Genomic DNA, 24,186 nt, shown 5'->3' with positions numbered 1-24,186 from the left:
GATGGAGCCTAACTTAGTGACTACGTATAATTCCGCTGTATTATCTGCCAGCTTGAGCTGTGCCTAAGGTATGATTTATATATATCTGGATCTACCATTGTAGTAGAATGATGTATGTCTTACTGATATTCATTTTTGTTACTGTGTGTGCTAGCTATCATCCAGGGATAGCACAGTAAGCATAGAGACTTGGATTCTACCAAGTCCGGGTCGTTACAAAATGGTATCAGAGCCAGGTTTAACTGTAGGACGTGACCCTAGAATCACCTAGAAATAGGAAGACCTTGATAGGAACAACTTATATTTTCAGTAGTAATAATAGCATTCTCGTATCCTCTGTTCTTTACTAAGTTCTCGTCTTCTTTCAAAAACTTAGATGGCAACCTCAGACTCCAATGACCTTGAAACTGAAGTTTAAATCATGGAAAGGTTACTTCATGGAAATAATGCTAAAACAAAGACGTCTCCAATACTGAAGTTTACAACCAAGAAGTTAAACAAGGACTGAAGACACTCAAGACCAAGATGGTTGTGAAGATTACCACCACAAAGGAATATCCCACATAATTCAAATAGTATCTGAGCCCACCATGAGAGTTGTGAAATAAAACGAAAGAGTGCGAGTAGTGTACCCAACCATGCCAACTCTTGTGAATGAGGGTACCATAGGAATTGTTTGTTTGAAATCTATGAATGGAATTTGGAGTTTTGTTGGAGTTCTTTGCCATCGATTTGATTTTGTTGTCATTTCAGTTGCATGATTTCAAATCTTGTGTTATTAGGATATGAACTTCGTAGGTTGTATTATTTATTCAACCTTGGGAGGTGCTAATTACGGAAGATGTAATAGAGGACCTTTCTACGGGTGAAGCGTCGCACACTGAAGACTTTCAAGAACCGAAGAAATGAAAACCCTATGACGAACCCGTAGAAAATGAGCCCATTATAAATGCTAAGATATGAGTTGTTTATTGATTGTTGTGTGTGTATCCATCTCTATTTCTCTAAACTCTACCTCATCTCTTATCAAACCTTAAACCCCATAGTTGGACGACATTATTTTGATGGGACAAGTGACACATTCAGAAGCAGAAGAATGGATTCAGAATACAGAAAAGTGTAATGAAAGACGCCAAGGTAACACCAAAGAAGATGATGATATATGCTTCACGGTATTTCATTAGAGAGCCTAACACTTGGTGGAAGATGCGTATAGCCATCGATGTAACCCAAAAGGGAAATTACTTGGGAAGAATTCAAGAAGTTTCAATTTCAATCTCGTCTTGTCATACGGATCTAAAGAAACCAAGTGAAGATGCGAGGAAATTATCTTATTTTATGGCGGCAAGTTTTACCGCAACCTGTGTAGGATTAACGCCACCCACAAACATTTTAATAGTTTTGTAGGTGAAGACCTCTTAAAGAGGAGTGAGAAAGACCGATTGTTAGAAAAAGCGATTCACCAATCTACATATGGGGCAATGATTTGAGTACGAGATGGATTGATCACCATACCGGAGACTTTTATTATATACTTTTGTATGTTTGAGTAAATCAGAGAGATCTAAGAACCTAGTCGAGTGTCGATATGACAAGCTTGAAACCATATGATGGTAAGCCATATTACCCTTATAGATAGGCAAACATGCCTAACGTAGGTGGTAAAGTGAGAAAGAAACATGAAGGAGTTCTATCAGAAGCTATCGTCCACCATGAGAGTCTCGATAGTAGTTTTGGTATCTATGGATTTTCAGAAAAACTTTTCATTGAGGAAAAGCCCAGTTCTAAAACACAAAAGCTCGATCAATAACAATCGGGGAATGGAGAAATAGCGAAAATCCCCACAAGTTTGTTCTTAAGGGTGGTAGTACCCGAACACCTTGGAAGGATAATTGGGGCAAACAAAAAAATCAGCAGAGATTCCAAAATTGTGCAAAAGCTTCAGAAAAAGGCATGTCGAAGAACTGGAATACAAGGAGTTATATTAACATAAGGCACTCCCTCAATATAGGAAGAGAAATGAAAAAAAAACGCTAGCCTACAAATGTTATGCCAAAACCATGGGGAAGTAACCCAAGGAACCCAAACCCTAACCTATTTCTTGCTAGCCTGTGCAAATCTCGAGGACGAGATTTTTTTAAGGGTGGTAGTTTGTAACATCCCAAAATTTTCTAAATTTTGGAATGTTAATAAATAAGTAATATTATATGAATTGCTTCAGTTTTCTCAAGAATTTAAACTTTTGAGCCCTTGTTTAAATGTTTTCAAACCATGTTAAATAAAAATTGGATAACATTTTTGTCCAAAAAAAGAATATGGTTTGGAAAGTTTATTCAAGAATTCAAAGGGCATTCAATTCTTTCAAAATATTTTGAATCCACAATCAAATATACGAGTGAGAATAAAATGACTTTCTCAAATGTAGTGGATGAATATTTTATTTGGAGTTCTTTGAATTAATGAGTTTCATTGAAATTGGATCTTATATGGAATTTAATGCCAAATATAAGTTAATGAGAGGAGATAATGTGACTTCTCCAAAAATATATTTGGAAATATTTAATTTGTACAATTATCGTTTTGTGAATTTGCAAAACTCAATATCGATTTGTTTGAGTAAATTCATTTATGCCATAAAAAGTTAATAGTAGTTTGTGCACAAAATTAATTTTAAGAAATTCTGAAAGCTATTTTTCGTGGACTCTAAATAAAATTATGATTAACATACACATTTTAATTATTTATTTTAGCAATACTTTTAATTCCAACAATTTGTAATTTCTTAAAAAAATTGTTTTCTATTTGGGCTAAGGCCATTTGTTTTTTATGGCGTAGCTGCAGCACAGCCCACACTTTTCCCACTAAGGCCCATCTCACTTTCGTTTAGCGCAAGGCCCAGGCGCTCGTCTTCTTCTACCTTTCTTCGTTCAACGTTGAGGAACAGAGAGGAACAAGCATGGCCTCCTCTTCCTCCCCTCCTCCTCAGTTAATTCCTTGCCCGTTTCACTTCGGCGTCTACACGAAAAATGCGGAGGACATTATTACGAGTCCATTCAAGGAATCAAAACTCAACATTACTGCTTAAATTCGACGAATGGATCCGTGAAACGTACATGCACGAACAACCCTTATTGGCCGCACTAAGGTCGTCCTGGATCTCTTCGTATGGACATCCCTCGCACCTATAAATACCATCTCTGGATACACCCCACTCCCCTACATCATCACGCTCAAAAACCCTCTCTACTTCGATCCCTCCTGCGGGCAATTGCTCGCCGGAATCCGACAAAGCATCGAAGTCCGACGACGATTCCGTCGCGACCGAGGTACCCCATGCCCCAAATCCTGAACCTTTCTCTCCATCCAGTGGATTCGCATCTTGTTGAACCTTTATCTTGTTCGATTCTATAGCCGGAGCGCGCTGTTTTTCGTCATCGCATCCACCGGAGCTCCACCCAACTCCGGCGAGACCTCACGGTTGCCCGAGGACAGGGCCGAGCCCTCCGCGGTTATCCTCGAGCTTGCACGGGCCTCCTCTCCCGCGTACGCCGCTTGTACTACGCCGGAGCCCTCGCCAACGCCGAACCCGAGCACCGCCGCCGTCTTCTCCATCGCCGGCGACCTCAAGTCTGGTGAGCTCCTTCCCTCCCTTTTCCTGATCGTTTGATCACGATCCAAGCACCGCAGCCCTCCTCTGTTAGTTAAAAAAACGCGAATGGGTATCAGCCTGTAGAAACACGCCACATGGCAGCTCATATTAAAATCTCGTAATTAATTTCCAGAAAAATACCTAACCTTCAGAAATTCATATCTTTTAATCTACAGCTCGAAATTCAACAAATAAGATATCCCTGGATTTCTTAGGACATCTAATTTATTATAAAACTTTCAAATCTCATTTTTGGTCAAGATAAAATTTGGTTTTGATTTAAATGGTAATTTGAGTAATTTTGCTATATCTTTTATTATGTAAATCATATAAAAATATTTTATATATGGAAGTTGGACCTTAGGACCTAACCTTTCTGTTGGACTGATGGATTAGTTTTCCAACATAGTTTAGATGTTGTTTTATCATCAACACCTTGGTTTGACCTTCTTGGATCATCATTTAATAACTTAGTTAAAATAAAATTTGACTATAAGGTAAAACTCTTAGATTGATCACTAAGGAACCTCTCTGGACATTTGATATCACCACAAAACTTTGAAGTGACAAGATTAAGGATTTAATCCTTTTATCTTGAAACTTATGCCACGCCAATTTTATTTAACCCAAGTTAAATATTCCGAATAATCTCATGATAGAATTTGTTGTAAGAACTTGTCTCACAACCCATCTTCTATATCAAACCAAGATCTTCACTTAGTATCATTTTCAACCCTAGAATATTACTATGTCATATTTTCTTCCAAGACCACACCTGATTCTATATCAACCCTAACCATGCCTTAGAAATTATGATAGTGGCAATCGAATAATTTATGTTGTTATTTGGATTTTCTTTTGGATGTTATTTGTGTGTTGAATGCTTGCTTGAATCATTTTATGTGAATGTGGATATGCCGAGTGTCTTACTTGAGTTATTTATCGTGTTAGATTGCGACAAGTGCGAAGGTGAATTCTACGAGGAGGTAGAACCTTGTGACTATGAAACCGAAGGCAAGTTGCAAATTGATCATGCTTTGACCTATATTTTCATACTATGCATAACTCTTTAAGTTTTAATACTATGCATGTTTTATAAAAGTTTTGTAAAGTATTATATTTATCTAGAGACATAGGTTCAAGACTCACCATTGGTCATGCTTTCACAAAATGGGTGGGATGAAAACCAAACTTGTTTTAAACTTTAAACCTGCTCTCTTTGGAGCAAAGTTTGAGAAAATCTTTTTAAAACAAAATTATATATTGTTTTACTTCTACTCCCTGGGCGGAATGGTATGACGGGAGCGTCTACAAGTGATTGCGCCCATCGGGTCTTGCAGTGAATGCGTCCGACTGGGGTCTTGCACACAGGTTTTTGGTGGGGACTGCCGTCCAGGGGAATGAGATCTTCCAAGTATGGTTTGATGTAGCTTTCAGTACAATCACATGCTACTATGGGCTCTGGCTTAGCTTAGTACTAACGGGAAACCCTTACCGCGGGACCGCCATCGAAGAGGGGCTTTCATTGCCAAAGTTGCGGGCGGCTTGGTCAGGTATAGGGGGCTGTTATGGAAAGGCTTCGTCACAATCTCCTCCTAGTCGTACACCCAAGTGTGTAACGGTAAACGGGGTTGGTTGTGTCATGTGGGGAACGTGTACGACCTCTGCAGAGGGTTTAACCTAATCGATTAGCCGTGCCCCCAGTTACGGGCAAATTGAGCAACTGAAGACTTGGACTGAAGAACAATCTCCCCTCTCTTTTCTAAAAATCTATTTTAAGGGTTAAAGTTGAGGAGTGAGCATAGTGAATGTGTTTCACTTCAACCTTATGTATGTTTTAAAACTATTTTGAAGACTGAGCACTCATGCGTATATCCAAGTGTCTCACTCCTACTTTTTATACTAAAACTATTTCTATTCCAAAAGTAGTTTATAAAATTTAGTATAGGAGAAAATTGGCTTTACGCAAATGAAACCTCCACAATACTTACCCTGCATATATATTATGTTAAACTTTCCTTTGCAACTTGCGAGTATATTCCACGTACTCAACGATAGGGTTATGGTCTACACTCAACGAGCCCAGTGGCGTTGATGGAGCCTAACTTAGTGAGTACGTATAATTACGCTGTATTATCTGCCAGCTTGAGCTCTGCGTAAGGTATGATTTATATATATCTGGATCTACCATTGTAGTAGAATGATGTATGTCTTACTGATATTCATTTTTGTTACCGTGTGTGCTAGCTATGATCCAGGGATAGCACAGTAAGCATAGAGACTTGGATTCTACCAAATCCGGGTCGTTACAATGCATCTCTATATGGCTTTGTTATTGTTGATGATTACTCTCGATACACATGGGTGCACATTGTTACTTACAAACATGAAGTGCAGGAAGTCTTCAAACGATTTTCCTCGAGGCCTTCAACCAACTTTGGTGTGAAGATCAAGCACATCAGAAGTGACAATGGAACCGAGTTCAAGAAATTCTGGTCTAGATGACTATCTTGATGAACTTGGTATTACTCATGAGTTATCTGCTCCTTATACTCCTCAGCAGAACGGCGTCGTGGAGCGCAAGAACAGGACTCTTGCTGAGATGGCCCGCACTATGCTTGATGAGTACAAAATGCCTCGTCGTTTCTCGATTGAGGCAATTGATATTGTGTGCCACATCATCAACAGAGTATATCTTCACAAATTCTTCAAGAAGACTGCCTATGAACTCCTCACTGATAAGAAACCGAATGTAAGTTATTTCAAAGTCTTTGGTGCTAAATGTTGGATTAGAGATCCTCATCACAACTCAAAATTTGCACCGAAAGCACATGAAGGTTTTATGCTTGGTTACGGAAAGGACTCGCACACCTACAGAGTGTTCAACAACGTTCTTCACAAGGTTGTTGCAACTGTAGATGTGCGGTTCGATGAAACTAATGGCTCGCAAAGAGAGCACCTACCTACTGTGATAGATGAACCAGCACCTGAGGAAACTATCAAATTCAAGGCTATTGAGGATGTCATTCCTACTAAAGAATCTGCTGAAGAATTCATTCCAGAACATGAAGAACGTCGAGCTAATGCACCTAAAGAAAATACTGAATAAAATGGTGCTGAAGAGAATGCTGATCAAATTCCTCAACGACAACCAGCTCATCCTCGCATTGCAAAAGAAGTGCAAGTTGAAAAGATCATCAATGACATCAAAGCGCCAGGTCCTCTCACACGCTCAAAAGCTTTACATTTATCTAACTTTTGTGGGCACTATGCCTTTGTCTCTATCAGAGAGCCCACTAAGGTAGATGAAGCATTTCTGGAGCCTGAGTGGATTCAGGTCATGCAAGAAGAACTACATCAGTTCGAGCTCAACAATATCTGGGAACTGGTCAAACGTCCAGATTCTCGCAAGCACAATATCATTGGCACAAAGTGGATTTACCGCAACAAGCAAGATGAAAATGGCCTTGTGGTGAGGAATAAGGCACGGCTCGTAGCTCAAGGCTACAGACAGGTTGAAGGAATTGATTTTGATGAAACTTTTGCACCCGTTGCTAGACTTGAGGCTATTCACATATTACTTGCTTATGCTAACCATCATGATATCACTTTATATCAAATGGATGTGAAAAGTGCATTCCTCAATGGTAAGCTTGAGGAAGAAGTATATGTTGCTCAACCCCCAGGTTTTGAAGATCCAAAGAATCCTGATAAAGTCTTCAGACTCAACAAGGCCCTCTATGGCCTCAAGCAGGCCCCACGGGTGTGGTATGATACCTTAAAGGAATTCTTCATGAAGAAAGGCTTCAAACCCGGTTCACTCGACCCTACTCTTTTCACTAAATCTTATGATGGTGAATTGTTTGTGTGCCAAGTATATGTTGATCATATTATCTTTGGCTGTACTGACCAACGTTATAGTGATGAATTTGCCTACATGATGAGTGAAGAATATCAAATATTTATGATGGAGAATTAAAATTCTTCTTAGGTCTTCAAATTCGTCAACAACGCAATGGCATATTCATATCTCAGGAGAAATACCTCAAGGATGTATTGAGGAAATTCGGCATGCAAGATTGCAAAGGCGTCAAAATTCCTATGCCCACAAATGGCCATCTGTGCACTGATGAAAATGATATTGACTTCAATCATAAGGTATACCGCTCCATGATTGGTTCTTTATTGTACTTATGTGCATCTAGGCCAGATATAATGCTTAGTGTTTGCATGTGTGCCCGATTTCAACCTACACCGAAGGAATCACATCATAAGGCTGTGAAGCATATTCTTCGATATCTAGCTCACACACCAACACTTGGATTATGGTACCCCAAGGGCTCGGCTTTTGATCTCATTGGATATTCTGACTCTGACTATGCTGGTGATCATGTGGACCGCAAGTCAACATCTGGTACATGTCATTTCCTCGGACGATCTTTGGTCTGTTGGTCCTCGAAGAAACAGAACTGCGTATCACTATCTACTTCTGAAGCTGAGTATATTGCCGCTGGTTCTTGGTGTGCTCAATTGCTATGGATGAAGCAAACTCTCAAGGACTACAATGTCAACATGAAGAATGTGCCTCTCTTCTGTGACAATGACAGTGCCATCAAGATTGCTCACAACCCAGTTCAGCACTCGAAGACTAAGCATATTAAGATTCATCATCATTTTCTTCGTGATCATGTGTTGAAGGCGACATTTCTATTGAGCATGTGAAGACTGAAGAACAACTAGCCGATATCTTCACTAAGCCCTTGGATGAGAAGAGATTTAGCAAGTTGCGGTGTGAGCTAAATATCCTAGAATCTTTGAATGTTCTTTGAAAAGGACACTCATCCTAACACTTATGCAAAATTGATGACTTAGATGTGCAACACAGGAAGAAACGTTTTTTTTCAATCAATGAAGAATAACACTCTTAGTGTGAAGAAATTAACGAAGAATTTGATTCTCAGAACCCTACGATAATTGTACGCGGTGTCTGAAATCATCATTCTTATACGGTGGGTCACGCCATCACCAAAAGTTGAAATTCCTCAGTTGTTCAAATCTTCAACTTTGCATTGTCTTCACTGTTTCCGTTGTTTTTCTTCATTGGCTATATATATATATATGAGTTTATGTCCTCTGCAGCATTCACTTATAGCTATATCTTCAAGTTGGTTTTTCTGCTAAGTGAATGTGATCGAACCCTTCCCCGTCTATGCTATACTCAACCTAATCTGTTCACAAATTCTTCATGTGCGTTCTATTTGAAACTCGTTCAAAATCTTCACTGTGTCCTTGTCAGTTGAAGAAATTATGAACGGAACTTTTAACTTATCTTATCCAATTTCGGCTTTTTGCCGCTCAAACCGTTCCGCATCCCACGACATACTTATCCACTCACCCACGATCTAACACGATCTCCACTTCTTAATACGTGGGTGACACATGTCATGCGAATGAGAAGGGTCAGGGGCACGTTCGTCCAAATTCTTCGGGCGAACGGTTTTCACCATGGCTATAAATACCCCTCTCCCCTTCCTCACATCTTTTACTCCGCTCGACCTCTCTCCAGCTCGAGCTTCTCAAACCCTAGCGCCACCGCTACTTCATCGTTGCCGGTGAGGAAGAGCTTCACTGTCTCTACCTCATTGCCATCGTACTCTCGCCGGCCGCGGAAATCTTCACTCCGCCGCCGCCGTAGCTGTCTTCCTCCGCCAAGTTAGGGCGTGGAAGATCCGCACTGACGAACTTCACATCTCCTCACTCCAATTCGTCGTGTTCTTTGTTCAGGGTAATTAAAAGTTACTTTTACTACCCTCGTTGATTCGAATGATTATCTATAAAATCTTCAAAGGTGTTTTTTTCTTCATATCTGCACACACTAAAACACCTCTCATATCATTTGTTCTTGATTAATTTCTCTAAGCTGGGAATTTATCTTCAAGATTCCTCAATTGTGCGGATTTTTGATCTGTACAACTCTGGAACCTAGGACTAAGAACGCTTTGTGAAATTCTTCAAGACTTATCTGGTCAAATTCCTCAAACTTGTTCTTTATAAAACCTTCTGAGAACGCATATGACCTCTAAAAATTCCTCGCAACTATACTCTGTTCACAGGTACTCATGTTAGCTCCTGAATCACTAGGTTCTCATCAACTTAAGTCATTTGCAGCGTTCCTTGAAGAAAAGTTGCATACTTCTTCAGAGAATTCAATTGTTCAAATTCCTTAGCTGAAGAAAATGGTTGACGGTAAGAAGCCACAGAAAGGAGGAAAGAGGGCTGAGGTCAACACAGTGTTTGAGATCCCTGATGATATATATGTTGGGTACTGCACACCTCCCGAGGAAGACAAAAATCAATGCAAGGTGCACATTCAGAAGATAGAGAGGAGATGGTCTAGAGAGTGGAGGGAGTACAGATATGTCACTCCCAAATACATGAAGAAATTCGCACTCAATCCTCCATGCCCAAGACCTTCATTGGCACCTGGCCAAATAGCTGATCCCACCAGCCTCAAGCGTGGTGAGGATTATCCTGATGAATGGGCCAAGCGCCAAGCCAAGTTGGCTAAACAAGCCAAAGAAGTTGTGAGGAAATTCAACGAAGACTCTTCTGCTGCTGTTGCTGCCGCTGAGGCCTCTGTCAAGCCTAAGAAGGCCATGTCAAAGAAGCCTGCGCACAAGCCAAGTGCTTCACCTTCAGTGGTTTCAAGGCCAAGTTCCTCAGCAATGCCCTCACGGCCAGAATCTTCAAAGCCATCAAGGCCAACTTCTCATGTTGCTCTTGTTCCTCACAAATCCTCACCTCCTCACAAGTCCTCAGCTATTCCGACAATGTCCTCTGCACCTGTGCATCTCGCCACGTGTCAAAGGACACAGGCGTCTCAATTTCCTTAGGAGCTTCAGCTAGTTCCTCAGCTGCACCAACTTCTTCAACGGGACCCTCTCTACTGAAGACAAAGGCCACTGCTAGATGACGTCCTCGCCCTAGTCCTCAGAAGAAGCAGGTCGCCTTCCAAGTGTCGTCTGAAGAAGACGAAGCTGATGTTGTTGAACTTGCTGAAATCATCAGAGATAGGCAAGTCAGGGCCCCTAGAGCCAAGGGAACAGATGTGCCACTACCTTTGGATCCAAAGTTGATCCTCGAATACATTGGTGTTTGGCACAAGGACCCCAACACTCCCATGCCTGATTTCAAGCTGACTCCTGGCCAAAGTCACATGCTGGCCCATTTCATCCAAAAAGAAAAATGAAAATATGAGAAGGCCAGGCAGATCAAGAAAGTGCAATACAAGAAGGAGAAATTTCTGAAGAACAACGTTGTGACTATGATAACTGATGAACTTGTAAAAATACAGTCTGAAATCAAAACCCTCAGCGATGACTTCAAAGCCTACTATGCTGATTGGCAAGGAGCCAAAGTCAGATATGTAAAGATAACTGAACAGTTCACTTCCAATGTTGCTGCCCCAACGCAACAGGAAATTCCTCAGGCTGAAGCATCTGCTCAGCCAACTGAAGAACATGCCAGCACCATTGATGAAAATCAGTCTGCTGAAGAAAATGTGAGTTCCAGGGCTGATGACTGCATTCCAGCCGCTGAAGAAATTGCCAGGGCATCCACTAGTGGTGCGCCTGAAGAAAATGAAGAAGTCAGGGCAACTGCATCAGTTGTGCCTGAAGAAAATCAACCAGATTCCTCTGCTCCTCCTACGCCTACACCAACTCCAATCCTTCCATCTGCATCAGATGTGAAGAAAACCAAGGCTGCAGAGCGTGCATCAATGAAAAAAAGGAAAGCATCGGCTACTTCAGATTCTTCAGCTCCGAAGAAGATGAAGCCTTTGACCAGCTCGTTTGAAAATCCCATCGATGTTGTTCCTCTCTCTACTATGCCATCAAAGGACCTTGTTCCTTTCGATGAAGAATATGTGATTCCCAGCGGATCTGATGTAGAAACTCCTTCTGCTGCTTCGTCAGAGCAGTTGGATGAGATCCCTTCAACACCTGTCATTTCCTCGCCTCTGCCTCAGTTCACTGCTGAAGAGGCTGGCGTTGAAGAAATGGAAGATGAAGATGTGGACGTTGGCTGCTCCACACCAGTGATGAGTGATGAATTCTGGGAAAGTCAGCATCCAAACTCTTCAATGTTCACACCGTTGCAGCAAATACCTCAGTCCCCTGCACAAACTGTTCAAATGGGCTCTGAAGAAACTCACCCACTTCATCTGCACGTGAAGAAATTCCAGCCACTAGTGCTGAAGAAACTGCTGCTGCTGAACATCTGAAGACGTAGACTGCCACTAAAGAGGAACCAGAAATTCCTCAGCCTGAAGAACCTATGATTGAGATTCCTGAGGTCGTGATGCAACTCACTAACACTCCTCTACCCAAGCCAAAGGATCCATTCTCCAGGAAGCAAAAATTCAAGGCTGATGATTTCTTCAGCGAGCACGTATTCTTCGCAGACTACAACCCTTATGACTCTGCTCGCATTAGGAAGAGGCGTTTCTGGACAGCCAGCCAAACCAATTTCTATTCCTCAATGATGTTCAACAAAAACAAAATCTTCTACCATGAGCACATTCCTCACGTGGATATGGAATCTCTGCCGTGCTTCATGCCAGTCCTCAGTGTTCTTCATGACACTGGACTATTAAACTTCTGTTCTGACATCTGCGATTGGAATGAAGAACCGATTCTTCAATTTTATGTGACGCTGCACATCACGGGAGATTCTGAAGATGTGAATTCATGGGTGCTGGACTAGATGTCTGAGAACACTCACTACACAACACCAGCTACTGAATTGCTTCGTGCCTTACCACTCAGTCCTCCCCTTCAAGAAGCTCGTTGCATTTACAGTGAACCTGAGCTTAGAAATCACTACATGCAAGTTCTGATGAAACCTTTGAAGCCAGGTCAGGCCCCACGAACCAAATTCCTTGTGAAGGAATTACTTTATGTGCCTAGAACTATCTATCACATTCTAACGAGGACAATGAGTCCCATCAAAGGCCATGACTCATCTACTGAGGAAATTGTTGGCATCATGAAGAATCTGGTATTCAATATCGTTCATGGCATTCATGTCAATTATCACGATTTCTTCATGAGGACTCTGGCAAATGTTGCACTTTCTCCGTTTGATCTGAAGCCTTATGCACCTTGGATTATGAGATTCCTCAGGACAAGGTCTTCACTCAACTACAAAGCTGATTTTCAGAATCACCTCAGCTACTTGCCCCCGATTGAAGTCCTCAAGCAGACCTATTCGTCAGTTGATGAAAAGGGCAAGGCACCAGCTGTTATAGATGAAGGCATTCGTCCATTGGATGGACTGTTTCGCAAAGCTGCATCTTATTCCACCAATGATGACTCTGCCACACATGACTCTGCCAATGCACCCAAGTCTACTCCTCAAGCCACAACTCCACGTGTGATGACTGACCGTGAGCTACTTCTTAGTCTTCACCAGAAGGTGGATCGAAACCATAAATGGGTTAAGCGTCAGTTTGGTTCTATTCTTCACAACATGACTGCTACAAATAATGCAGTGAAGAAAAACCATTACTACCTCCATGAAGTTTTTGGTCGCACCTGGGCTGTCTTATCACATATGTATGGTGCAGAAGATCTGAAGAAAATGGGTCTCAAGGAAGATTTTTACTGGTCTGCACCTCCACCGAAGAAATTCAAGAAGGTCAAGGTTCCTTCCTTGGTGACCAGCTCATATTCTTCATCACGCGACACCGATGAGAATGAAGACTTGGACGACACTGCGGTAGGCCCTTCCACGACAAACGACCCCAACAACACTGGCGCTCCTTCATCAACTTGATATTCTTCAGGGGCGTTAGTCCTCATATTCGATCCTTTTGGTCATTTGATGACAAAGGGGGAGAATTTTGAGTTAGTCTTCAAGCGGGTCTTTCTATATGGGCATTTTTTGTTAAGTTACAACTCTCATTCTTCTGAGACTTTATTGGATAGAGTTGTAAACTTAAACCCGATGGTCTTCTGATACTTCTGATATGTGTTTCTGCATGCTTATTCCTCATATATGTTAATGCACGCATGCTGAATTACATTAGTCACCATATTTCATCATGCATTTCAAATTCTTCATTGTGATATGTCAAATGCGTGTATGAATTACAAGATATAGGGGGAGATCTCCATGATTCTACTCTTCAAATGTGCAATGCTTCAAAAGAAAATACCTCACCATGCACATATTCAGGGGGAGTTCTCCTATATCTTGCAATCAAATTCCTCAATATCAGTATTTACACTTCATATGTTTATCCCCGTTGAAAACTTAACCTATATTGTCATCAATCACCAAAAAGGGGGAGATTGTAAGTGCATCTAGTGCCCCTTAGTGATTTTGGTGTATTGAAGACTTATAGGTTAAGGGACTAATGCGTTTGTGAGTGTACACATGTCTATAAGTATACGAGGAGTTTGATATTTACAGAGAAAGTCGACCCCTAAAAATGAAGTTCTTCGACTGAAGACTTTGGATTTCTGAAGACTTTGAAAGTGAAGAAATTGGTGTGACCTTGAAGACTTGGTATTCATTTGATGAACATGAAGCGTGAAGACTTTTGTTTTCGTAGTTTCATTTTCTCTTTCTTGAGTCATAGGAAACACCGTACTATTAAAGGGGGTCGAGGAAATACTAAGGAAAAATTTCCATGTGATGCTCAACTCAAAATCCTACACCTACCAATCCCTTCGAGTGAAGCCATTGGAAATCTCATATAGTCCACTCATATTCTTCAGTGACAGAGACGAAGTTCTTCTGGTCTCTGAGGAATTTGTTCTGACCGAGGAGTTAGGAATTTGCGAGTGCGGATTACCTACACAGTGAGGAACATGATAGCCCTGAGGATTTTGCTACTCAAAATTCCGACCGTTGCTGTGCTATGAGCCAGCTGTCCCAAAATATCTATCCACCTAACGGTCATATCATTGAAGGGCATTTATGTCTTATCATGTCGGGCTGCTCCCTAGGCTATAAACAGCCGCCCCCTACAACCACTAGCTGGTTGGCTGCTCCGAGAAACTGACACTTGTCATTTGAGAGCAACCCATCCCCCGAGGACTTTGAGTGAAAATCATCAAGTGAGGAAAAATCCAAACCCAAACACCTACAAACCCCAAGTGATTGAGCATCACTGAAGAGATTGATCCTGCGTGGATCCGAAGCTTGTTACCTTTGAAGACTGTGCTTCTTCCAGACGGTTAGGCGTCATGGTCTAGAGCATCCAAGAGGAATTATGGATCGCCGAGTGACCAAGTTTGTGAAGGTTCGGAAGTCACCTGAAGACTTACCATGAGTGATTGGGCGAGGTTTGTGTGACCTTAGCTCAAGGGAAATACGGTGAGGACTGAGTGTCCTGAGCTGCGTTTTCAGGACTGGGTGTCCGGGACTGTGTGTCCTTAGGTTTAAATACCTTGCCACCCTAACCAAACGTACAACTGAGACAACAGTTGGAACTGGTCTACCAAATCATTGTCTTCACCAAGCTTACTGGTTCTATTTCCTCAACTCTTTCATTTCATCATAACTGTGTTGTGTACTCGTTCATATCTGTGCTTGAAGACTTTGACTGAAGTTTTTCTCAATTTCCTTAGTTCAATTTCATTAGTCTGTTTGTCTTCATCCTGTGTTATCCTTTGCTTACGCTTCCTGTACTCTGTGCCTATCTTCATTTCATCATGATGACTATGCTTGTGTTCTATTATGTTTACTTTTGAGTATTTATTCCGCTGCTAGCAATTCTTCGGTAAGGAATTTCCTCACCTGCAAATTCCTCAGTGAAGAATTCATAAAAATCGCCTATTCACCCCCCTCTAGTCGATATAACGCACTTTCAATTGGTATCAGAGCAATGTACTCCCTTGTTCTGTGTGATTTTGGTTTAACCGCCGGGAGTTTTAGTTATGTCGACCGCAGGTATGATCAAGGTCTCTGCTGGGTGTCCTACCTTCGATGGGACGGACTACCCCTATTGGAAGAATAAGATGCGAATGCATCTTGAGGCAATTGATAACGATCTCTGGTATGTTGTGGAAAATGGTGTTCCCTCAGTCACACCTTCTCTGAATGTTGCTGATGTGAAGATATTCAAGCAACTCGATTCTCAAGCAAAGAATATCATATGTGGCCATCTAAGCAAAGGACAGTATGGAGGAGTGAGTGCTTTGGAAACTGCTAAGCTTATCTGGGATAGACTGTCCAAAGTGAATGAAGGAGTCTCAACACAGCGCGACTCTCGAGTTGATATTCTTCGCAATCTCTTTAACCGCTTCAAAAGACTCAACAATGAAAATGTTCAACAAACCTTCGATCGCCTCACTGACATCTCAAATGAGCCTCAAGCTCTTGGTGCCACTGACATCACCGACCATGAGGTGGTGAAGAAATTGCTGAGATCGCTTGATTCCTCATTCGACACTCTGGCATTAATGATACAAGAACGTGCTGATTACAAGTCACTTGATCCCGCTGATATTCTCGAGAGGCTAAATACTCATGAGTTCCAACTTGCTGAAAAAGGAGATCTCTATGGTTCGATCTATGGCAGATCACGTGCACCGAAGGCCAAGGCAGTATCTGAGTCCGAAGATGAAGACTCTGGTAGCAGCCTTGGTGATCCTGAAGAACTAAGCCATGAGCTAGCACTGCTCGTGAAGAAGTTCCAAAAGTTCTCAAGACGTGGTCGCTTTGGAAGACCCTCAAGGAGCAATGATTCCTCATCCAGTGACTACAAGAGGAGGCTCTGTCACAAATGCAAGAAACCTGGACATTACATTCAAGATTGTCCTCAGTGGGAAAAGGAATCAAAGAAGAAGAAATACAAGGATTACAGTTCTGATGATGCGAAGAAAAAGAAGAAATCCACAAAATCTTCATCATCAAAATCCTCAAAGTCTTCATCTCACAAGAAGAGCAGCTCCAAAAAGGCTCGGGCATTCATTGGCAAGGAAATGGACTCTGAGGCTGAATCTGAAGAAAATGAGGAAGAGGAGGGATCTGAGGAGTCCGAATCCGGTGTGGCAAGCCTAACCCTCGCTACTGCATTCTGATGGGTTTCGTAGTAATTTCAAAAAATTTCCTACGCACACGCAAGATCATGGTGATGCATAGCAACGAGAGGGGAGAGTGTGATCTATGTACCCTTGTAGATTGACAACGGAAGCGTTAGCACAACGTGGTTGATGTAGTCGTACGTCTTCACGGCCCGACCGATCAAGCACCGAAACTACGGCACCTCCGAGTTCTAGCACACGTTTAGCTCGATGACGATCCCCGGACTCCGATCCAGCAAAGTGTCGGGGAAGAGTTCCGTCAGCACGACGGCGTGGTGACGATCTTGATGTACCACCGTCGCAGGGTTTCGCCTAAGCACCGCTATGATATTATCGAGGACTATGGTGGAAGGGGGCACCGCACACGGCTAAGAATATGATCACGTGGATCAACTTGTGTGTCTATGGGTGCCCCCTTGCCCCCGTATATAAAGGATCAAGGGGAGGAGGCCGGCCGGCCCCTATGGCGCGCCAAGGAGGAGTCCTCCTCCTAGTAGGAGTAGGACTCCTACTAGGAGGGGGAAAGAAGTGGGGAGGGAGAAGGAAAGGGGGGCGCCGCCTCCCCTCTCCTAGTACAATTCGGACCAGGGGGAGGAGGCGCGCGGCCCACCCCGGCTGCCCCTCTCTCTCTCCACTAAGGCCCATATGGCCCATTACTTCTCCCGGGGGGGTTCCGGTAACCCTCCGGCTCTCCGGTTTTCTCCGAAATCACCCGGAACACTTCCGGTGTCCGAATATAGCCGTCCAATATATCAATCTTTATGTCTCAACCATTTCGAGACTCCTCGTCATGTCCGTGATCACATCCGGGACTCCGAACTAACTTCGGTACATCAAAACTCATAAACTCATAGTATAACTGTCATCGAAACCTTAAGCGTGCGGACCCTACGAGTTCGAGAACAATGTAGACATGACCGAGACACGTCTCCGGTCAATAACCAATAGCGGAACCTGGATGCTCATATTGGCTCCTACATATTCTACGAAGATCTTTTATCGGTCAGACCGCATAACAACATACGTTGTTCCCTTTGTCATTGGTATGTTACTTGCCCAAGATTCGATCGTCGGTATCTCAAATACCTAGTTCAATCTCGTTACCGGCAAGTCTCTTTACTCGTTTCGTAATACATCATCTTGCAACTAACTCATTAGTTGTAATGCTTGCAAGGCTTATGTGATGTGCATTACCGAGAGGGCCCAGAGACACCTCTCCGACAATCGGAGTGACAAATCTTAATCTCGAAATACGCCGACCCAACATCTACCTTTGGAGACACCTGTAGAGCTCCTTTATAATCACCCAGTTACGTTGTGATGTTTGGTAGCACACAAAGTGTTCCTCCGGCAAACGGGAGTTGCATAATCTCATAGTCATAGGAACATGTATAAGTCATGAAGAAAGCAATAGCAACATACTAAACGATCGGGTGCTAAGCTAATGTAATGGGTCATGTCAATCAGATCATTCACCTAATGATGTGATCCCGTTAATCAAACAACAACTCTTTGTTCATGGTTAGGAAACATAACCATCTTTGATTAACGAGCTAGTCTAGTAGAGGCATACTAGTGACACTCTGTTTGTCTATGTATTCACACATGTATTATGTTTCCGGTTAATACATTTCTAGCATGAATAATAAACATTTATCATGATATAAGGAAATAAATAATAACTTTATTATTGCCTCTAGGGCATATTTCCTTTAGTCTCCCACTTGCACTAGAGTCAATAATCTAGATTACACAGTAATGATTCTAACACCCATGGAGCTTTGGTGCTGATCATGTTTTGCTCGTGGAAGAGGCTTAGTCAACGGGTCTGCTACATTCAGATCCGTATGTATCTTGCAAATCTTTATGTCTCCCACCTGGACTAGATCCCAGATGGAATTGAAGCGTCTCTTGATGTGCTTGGTTCTTTTGTGAAATCTGGATTCCTTTCCAAGGCAATTGCACTAGTATTGTCACAAAAGATTTTCATTAGACCCGATGCACTAGGTATGACACCTAGATCGGATATGAACTCCTTCATCCAGACTCCTTCATTTGCTGCTTCCGAAGAAGCTATGTATTCCGCCTCACATGTAGATCCCGCCACGACGCTTTGTTTAGAACTGCACCAACTGACAGCTCCACCGTTTAATGTAAATACGTATCCGGTTTGCGATTTAGAATCGCCCGGATCAGTGTCAAAGCTTGCATCGACGTAACCAGTTACGATTAGCTCTTTGTCACCTCCATAAACGAGAAACATATCCTTAGTCCTCTTCAGGTATTTCAGGATGTCTTGACCGCTGTCCAGTGATCCACTCCTGGATTACTTTGGTACCTCCCTGCTAGACTTATAGCAAGGCACACATCAGGTCTGGTACACAGCATTGCATACATGATAGAGCCTATGGCTGAAGCATAAGGAACATCTTTCATTTTCTCTCTATCTTCTGCAGTGGTCGGGCATTGAGTCTGACTCAACTTCACACCTTGTAACACAGGCAAGAACCCTTTCTTTGCTTGATCCATTTTGAACTTCTTCAAAACTTTGTCAAGGTATGTGCTTTGTGAAAGTCCAATTGAGCGTCTTGATCTATCTCTATAGATCTTTATGCCTAATATGTAAGCAGCTTCACCGAGGTCTTTCATTGAAAAACTCTTATTCAAGTATCCCTTTATGCTATCCAGAAATTCTATATCATTTCCAATCAGTAATATGTCATCCACATATAATATCAGAAATGCTATAGATCTCCCACTCACTTTCTTGTAAATACAGGCTTCTCCAAAAGTCTGTATAAAACCAAATGCTTTGATCACACTATCAAAGTGTTTATTCCAACTCCGAGAAGCTTGCACCAGTCCATATATGGATCGCTGGAGCTTGCACACTTTGTTAGCTCCCTTTGGATCGACAAAACCTTCTGGTTGTATCATATACAACTCTTCTTCCAGAAATCCATTCAGGAATGCAGTTTTGACATCCATCTGCCAAATTTCATAATCATAAAATGCGGCAATTGCTAACATGATTCGGACAGACTTAAGCATCGCTACGGGTGAGAAGGTCTCATCATAGTCAATCCCTTGAACTTGCCGAAAACCTTTTGCGACAAGTCGAGCTTTGTAGACAGTAATATTACCGTCAGCGTCAGTCTTCTTCTTGAAGATCCATTTATTCTCAATTGCTTGCCGATCATTGGGCAAGTCAACCAAAGTCCATACTTTGTTCTCAGACATGGATCCCATCTCAGATTTCATGGCTTCAAGCCATTTTGCGGAATCTGGGCTCACCATCGCTTCTTCATAGTTCGTACGTTCATCATGATCAAGTAGCATGACTTTCAGAACAGGATTACCGTACCACTGTGGCGCGGATCTCACTCTGGTTGATCTACGAGGTTCAGTAGTATCTTGTTCTGAAGTTTCATGATCATTATCATTAGCTTCCTCACTAATTGGTGTAGGTGTCATAGAAACAGGTTTCTGTGATGTACTACTTTCCAATAAGGGAGTAGGTACAGTTACCTCGTCAAGTTCAACTTTCCTCCCACTCACTTCTTTCGAGAGAAACTCCTTCTCCAGAAAGTTTCCGAATTTAGCAACAAAAGTCTTGCCTTCGGATCTGTGATAGAAGGTGTATCCAATAGTTTCCTTTGGATATCCTATGAAGACACATTTCTCCGATTTGGGTTCGAGCTTATCAGGTTGAAGCTTTTTCACATAAGCATCGCAGCCCCAAACTTTCAGAAACGACAACTTTGGTTTCTTGCCAAACCACAGTTCATAAGGCGTCGTCTCAATGGATTTTGATGGTGCCCTATTTAATGTGAATGCGGCCGTCTCTAGAGCGTATCCCCAAAATGATAGCGGTAAATCAGTAAGAGACATCATAGATCGTACCATATCTAGTAAAGTACGATTACGACATTCTGACACACCATTACGCTGTGGTGTACACCCTGTGGCGTGAGTTGCGAAACTATTCCACATTGTTTCAAATGTACACCAAACTCGTAACTCAAATATTCTCCTCCACGATCAGATCGTAGGAATTTTATTTTCTTGTTACGATGATTTTCAACTTCACTCTGAAATTCTTTGAACTTTTGAAACGTTTCAGACTTGTGTTTCATTAAGTAGATATACCCATATCTGCTTAAGTCATCTGTGAAGGTGAGAAAATAACGATATACGCCACGAGCCTCAACATTCATCGGACCACATACATCTGCATGTATGATTTCTAACAAATTTATTGCTCTCTCCATAGTACCGGAGAACGGTGTTTTTGTCATCTTACCCATAAGGCACGGTTCGCAAGTACCAAGTGATTCATAATCAAGTGGTTCCAAAAGCCCATCAGTATGGAGTTTCTTCATGCGCTTTATTACGATATGACCTAAACGGCAGTGCCACAAATATGTTGCACTATCATTATAAACTCTGCATCTTTTGGTTTCAACACTATGAATATGTGTGTCACTACTATCGAGATTTAATAAGAATAGACCACTCTTTAAGGGTGCATGACCATAAAAGATATTACTCATGTAAATAGAACAACCATTATTCTATGATTTAAATGAATAACCGTCTCGCATCAAACAAGATCCAGATATAATGTTCATGCTTAACGCTGGCACCAAATAACAATTATTTAGGTCTAATATTAATCCCGAAGGTAGATGTAGAGGTAGCGCGCCGACTGCGATCACATCGACTTTGGAACCGTTTCCCACGCGCATCGTCACCTCATCCCTAGCCAATCTTCGCTTAATCCGTAGTACCTGTTTCGAGTTGCAAATATTAGCAACAGAACCAGTATCAAATACCCAGGTGCTACTGCGAGCATTAGTAAGGTACACATCAATAACATGTATATCACATATACCTTTGTTCACCTTGCCATCCTTCTTATCCGCCAAATACTTGAGGCAGTTCCGCTTTCAGTGACCAGTCTGCTTGCAGTAGAAGCACTCAGTTTCAGGCTTAGGTCCAGGTTTGGGTTTCTTCTCTTGAGCAGCAACTTGCTTGCTGTTCTTTTTGAAGTTCCCCTTCTTCTTCCCTTTGCCCTTTTTCTTGAAACTAGTGGTCTTGTTGACCATCAACACTTGATTCTCCTTCTTGATTTCTACCTCCGCAGCTTTCAGCATTGAGAAGAGGTCGGGAATAGTCTTACTCATCCCTTGCATATTATAGTTCATCACGAAGCTCTTGTAGCTTGGTGGCAGTGATTGGAGAATTCTGTCAATGACGCAATCATCTGGAAGATAACTCCCAATTGAATCAAGTGATTATTATACCAAAACATTTTGAGTATATGCTCACTGACAGAACTGTTCTCCTCCATCTTGGAGCTATAGAACTTATTGGAGACTTCATATCTCTCAATCCGGGCATTTGCTTGAAATATTAACTTCAACTCCTGGAACATCTCATATGCTCCATGACGTTCAAAACGTCGTTGAAGTCCCGATTCTAAGCCGTAAAGCATGGCACACTGAACTATTGAGTAGTCATCAGCTTTGCTCTGCCAGACATTCATAACATCTTGTGTTGCTCCAGCAGCAGGCCTGGCACCCAGCGGTGCTTCCAGGATGTAATTCTTCTGTGCAGCAATGAGGATAATCCTCAAGTTACGGACCCAGTCCGTGTAATTGCTACCATCATCTTTCAACTTTGCTTTCTCAAGGAACGCATTAAAATTCAATGGAACAATAGCACGGGCCATCTATCTACAATCAAACATAGACAAGCAAGATACTATCAGGTACTAAGTTCATGATAAATTTAGGTTCAATTAATCATATTACTTAAGAACTCCCACTTAGATAGACATCCCTCTAATCCTCTAAGTGATTACGTGATCCAAATCAACTAAACCATGTCCGATCATCACGTGAGATGGAGTAGTTTCATTGGTGAACATTGCTATGTTGATCATATCTGCTATATGATTCATGCTCGACCTTTCGGTCTCCGTGTTCCGAGGCCATATCTGCATATGCTTGGCTCGTCAAGTATAACCTGAGTATTCCGCGTGTGCAACTGTTTTGCACCCGTTGTATTTGAATGTAGAGCCTATCACACCCGATCATCACGTGGTGTCTTAGCACGAAGAACTTTCACAACGGTGCATACTCAGGGAGAACACTTCTTGATAATTAGTGAGAGATCATCTTATAATGCTACAGTCAATCAAAGCAAGATAAGATGCATAAAAGATAAACATCACATGCAATCAATATAAGTGATATGATATGGCCATCATCATCTTGTGCTTGTGATCTCCATCTTCGAAGCACCGTCGTGATCACCATCGTCACCGGCGCGACACCTTGATCTCCATCGTAGCATCGTTGTCGTCTCGCCAATCTTATGCTTCCACGACTATCGCTACCGCTTAGTGATAAAGTAAAGCATTACAGCGCGATTGCATTGCATACAATAAAGCGACAACCACATGGCTCCTGCCAGTTGCTGATAACTCGGTTACAAAACATGATCATCTCATACAATAAAATTTAGCATCATGTCTTGACCATATCACATCACAATATGCCCTGCAAAAACAAGTTAGACGTCCTCTACTTTGTTGTTGCAAGTTTTTACGTGGCTGCTATGGGCTTAAGCAAGAACCAATCTTACCTATGCATCAAAACCAGAACGATAGTTTGTCAAGTTGGTGCTGTTTTAACCTTCGCAAGGACCGGGCGTAGCCACACTCGGTTCAACTAAAGTTGGAGAAACTGTCACCCGCTAGCCACCTTTGTGCAAAGCACGTCGGGAGAACCAGTCTCGCGTAAGCGTACGCGTAATGTCGGTCTGGGCCGCTTCGTCCAACAATACCGCCGAACCAAAGTATGACATGCTGGTAAGCAGTATGACTTATATCGCCCACAACTCACTTGTGTTCTACTTGTGCATATAACATCAACACATAAAACCTAGGCTCTGATACCACTAATGGGTTTCGTAGTAATTTCAAAAAATTTCCTACGCACACGCAAGATCATGGTGATGCATAGCAACGAGAGGGGAGAGTGTGATCTACGTACCTTTGTAGATCGACAACGGAAGCGTTAGCACAACGTGGTTGATGTAGTCGTACGTCTTCACGGCCCGACCGATCAAGCACCGAAACTACGGCACCTCCGAGTTCTAGCACACGTTCAGCTCGATGACGATCCCTGGACTCCGATCCAGCAAAGTGTCGGGGAAGAGTTCCGTCAGCACGACGGCGTGGTGACGATCTTGATGTACCACCATCGCAGGGCTTCGCCTAAGCACCGCTATGATATTATCGAGGACTATGATGGAAGGGGGCACCGCACACGGCTAAGAATATGATGATGTGGATCAACTTGTGTGTCTATGGGGTGCCCCTTGCCCCCGTATATAAAGGATTAAGGGGAGGAGGCCGGCCGGCCCCTATGG

Source organism: Triticum aestivum, chromosome 6A (assembly GCF_018294505.1).
Source record: "Triticum aestivum cultivar Chinese Spring chromosome 6A, IWGSC CS RefSeq v2.1, whole genome shotgun sequence".
Classification (NCBI taxonomy): Eukaryota; Viridiplantae; Streptophyta; class Magnoliopsida; order Poales; family Poaceae; genus Triticum; species Triticum aestivum.
Note: the sequence above shows the minus strand (reverse complement) of the source record.